Consider the following 3,797-nt stretch of genomic DNA (forward strand, 5'->3'; position numbering starts at 1 on the left):
ATTTGGTTCCTTCTTGTTTTCTGAAACTCTTATATCTAATAAAAAAGAAACTTTAAATTCTTCAATTTTATTGAAAAATAAAGAATTACAAAATTTAGACTATCTATTGACAGTCACAAAATGAACCACCCTTCCACCCACTGATTGTTATGAAATTGAATCCCTTGCCCACATTTTGTGCTGTCATGTACAATTACAAATAGGTAATATCAGAAGTATGAAATTGAGTGATTTGCGTACAAAAGAGACTCCCTCAACTTTAGAACCAAATCAGAGAAGGGGAGCTGAAGGAAGAGGGAACAAAGAGAAAGGGGAGTGAAGTTAACAATTAAAATCTTCTTTATTTTCTAGTCAAATAAAGAGGAGTCCTTCAAAGTGCATCTGCATTGAGATCAATCTGTATAGTCTTTCAAATCTATCCAATGCATGCCATTGAGGGGATGATAGAATTTTCACAACATCTTGATCTTCTTTATTGTTTCCTGAAGGCCAAGTCTGATAGCATGTAAAAATTCAGCAAGCACACGATTAACTTCTATTTCAGCAAAACAAAGTAACTTCTTAAAAGTGAAGGTTGTTGAATGTATACCATGTAACTTGATAAAGCTTGTTAAAAAATATAGGCACGAGGGATGCTATTTTGCTCATATATGTGAGCCCAATCTTTTGATTAACCAAGGTCATCTCCTCCCTAAAATCTACACAAAAATTGAGAGATCTTGAAGCAAACTCTTAGAAGAATATTAATCAAATCGAAGCTCCCTTTATTAACCTAGTTTCTAAATGTAAACAATGATATAGAATGATGGTTAAATTGTAATGTTTTATTTCTATTATCAAAATTCAAACCCTTACTAAAATGTAATTGGTAAATATATCTATTGACCCATCAATTGGTAACTGGATCATGAATGCTAATAGTGTGAAAAATGTTAGAAAAATAGAGTGCACAATAATTGTTACCTTATTATTATTGATACCAAAATCTCTTATGTCGCGATGATGACATAAATACGCTCCAGTGTTGATGAGTCCTGTTTCATAACAATGGAAATAAAGCCCATTTCATTTATCATTTTCCCAAATAAACTTGATATTTCTTAACTATATTTCTCATGTTCCCTAGTGCACCATTGTAAATCATCACATAATTTGTGCATACACACCTGAAACAAAATAGAAATAAAATTGTTCCCTTGATCTAAATCAAAGATGATTAAAAAATGATGAACGACCCACAAAATAAAACGAAAAGACAACATACTCAACAATTGAAGGAAACCTTGTGTACTGAAACGTACTCCAAAAGCTTTACACCACTTCAAAGGTCCTCGGTACTGAATATAAAGCACGTTAGCACAAATTTTCCATCTACAAAAAATCTAGGGCTTTACTATGGATATTCATTTGGAAACCTTCCAGTTTAGTAAATATTCAGAATCAAATAGAAATAGAAATAGAAATAGAATGTTACCTGTGCCACTGGGTGTAATTTTGAGAGAAATGATAAGTGATTACATGATTTTCAAATATTTAAAAAAAAATGATATTACATTTCTTGGTAAAGCAGAATTATTAATCAAAAAATTAGCAAAAATTAAAATTGAACTTAAAAAAGTTGGAAAATATAAGAATATAATTATGTGTGGATGTCACTTTGAGTGTTCTTGCTACAGTTCAGAGATAGCTTTAATGTGAGTTTTATCCCATTCTTCTAGAGGCCCTTCTGCTTTAAACTCAACATAAAAGATATACACAAGAAGAACAAGAACTAGTGACTGACCAAATCAATAAAAAAAGATTAATATTAGGAAAAAAAATTAAAGAAATAATTTTTTATTATCTAATTTTAGATAACTTTATGTTATGTGCCATAAGATGTTTTTAGTTTAAATTAACTAAATATGCAAATTAGTGATTGAAACGGAAAATAAATTTAATTTAAAAAAAAATTAATGTAGGAAATAATTTTATTTCTTTTAATTGAAAAAAATTATTTCAACTGTTTGAATTTCCTTTTTCAAACTTTATATTTACATTTAGTTTGCTTTAAAGTAAAATCTTTTATTCATAGTGGATACATAACTTAATTATGAACTTTGTTGAACCATATAAGGACACTCAAACTTTAAATTAATTAAAAATTTTGCAATAAAATTTAATTTAAAAAAATTACCTCTTAAATTGGATTCTTATATTTTTACATAGTTTTGCAAACCACATTGAACACAACAAAGAATATATATTCAATAGAAATTAGTCGTTTGAAAAATTAACAAGAAATCAAATTCAAAATTTCAAAAGTACAAATTTAATGAATGAAAAAAATTACCTTAGTAAAGTAAAAATAAAAATTTACCAATAAATGATTTCACCAAAGTTTAATTCCAAAATCGATATAGAAAAACATTTTATATGTGGAAAATATAGTAAATCATAGGACAAAAATTGTCTCCTAATTAAATGTTAACCAATATAACAATAAAAGACAAATAAGATTGAAACAATAACCAATTAATTGGCTTCTACAATGGTAAGATTTAGTTGTTATAGAAGAAAATTGTAACCAATTCAAGTCATAAAAACATTGGAACAAATTCACATAGAACTCTATAATATTGCAAAAATTTTAAGTGATAAGATAAGATAAGATAACTAAATTTACATTAAAATTATATAAGAAAAAATCAACCAATTTGCAAGAAAAGTGGAGATTTCTAGAAGCAAAATTTGACACACAATGTTAAAGAGGCAACTCACCCTATAGAATTATGATATCAATTGCCAATGACATCTTAAATAGTGTTAAAAAGTTAGGAAAACAAACATGTACTTCTATAAAATCTACAATTGAATGTTGAGGAGACAACTCACCTTGTAGAATGATAACATCAATTGTCAATTGTCAATGAAATTTTAAATTTGTGAAACTAAAACAAGTAAAAATAAATAAGATGTGGGGTTGTTATGAAAATAGTTAATTTATATGCACATAAAGCTCGTAGACTTGAAAAATAAAAGCCCTAAAAGTATCTAAAATGAAATAGAGGAAGAAACATACTACCCACAATCCTTTCCTATAAAAAATAAGAAATAACATTATTCTCATGAAGATTTGACAATGATGAACACAAATCAAATAGTCAATATACTCAAGCTTTCACATATTGTCTAACCTACACAAAATCAAGAGCTTTAGAAATGGTTGGAACAAATCATTCTATCAGTTTCATCCTAAATAATTTCATATTCAAATTTTTTATTCAATTTTATAAATTATGTTCTAAATACATGTCATTAACTTAAGATGCGATAGGAATTTCATCCAAGTCTAAGAGGAATAACATTTTATAATATATTTCTTAAATGCACTAAAAAAAATATATATGAAATGAAATTATTAATAAATACAAGAAATAAAATTGAACTTAAGAACTAGCAAAGCATAAGAGTATATTCGTCTTCACATAAATTACATACCTTAATAGCCTTGGTAGATCTTTCTCATGAAATACATTAAAAATATATAAAATGACTAAAATTTAGAAACAAAAATGAACTTACTAAATATGGAAAATAATGATTGAGTGAAAAAAAATGATATATATTTTTTTACCTTTATACCCAACTTTATAGTGAATTTTGTTGTATCTTTGGAGGATGATTCTGTAATACATAAGAAACAATTTATAATATCCATTAAAAATAGAAAGTGAGGAATGAAGACAAACCTAATAAATATAGAAAAAAATGATTTAAAAAATCAACTTAAAAAGGGACTTGATTCCCAAAAAGAT

At 26.7% G+C, this 3,797-nt stretch overlaps 1 long non-coding RNA gene across 1 annotated transcript; it reads right to left on the bottom strand.

Annotated features, from left to right (window-relative positions):
• Positions 1-595: 595 nt before the first annotated feature.
• On the bottom strand, positions 596-1,581 carry LOC149556316 (uncharacterized). The gene is made up of 3 exons (XR_016364661.1): positions 1,265-1,581; positions 964-1,034; positions 596-698 (listed from the first exon to the last, which is right to left on the bottom strand). It is a non-coding gene; the product is annotated as an uncharacterized LOC149556316 (long non-coding RNA).
• Positions 1,582-3,797: the final 2,216 nt, after the last annotated feature.

This window comes from Cupressus sempervirens, chromosome 5 (assembly GCF_028749045.1).
Source record: "Cupressus sempervirens isolate cs-2001-9-10 chromosome 5, ASM2874904v1, whole genome shotgun sequence".
NCBI classification, from domain to species: Eukaryota; Viridiplantae; Streptophyta; class Pinopsida; order Cupressales; family Cupressaceae; genus Cupressus; species Cupressus sempervirens.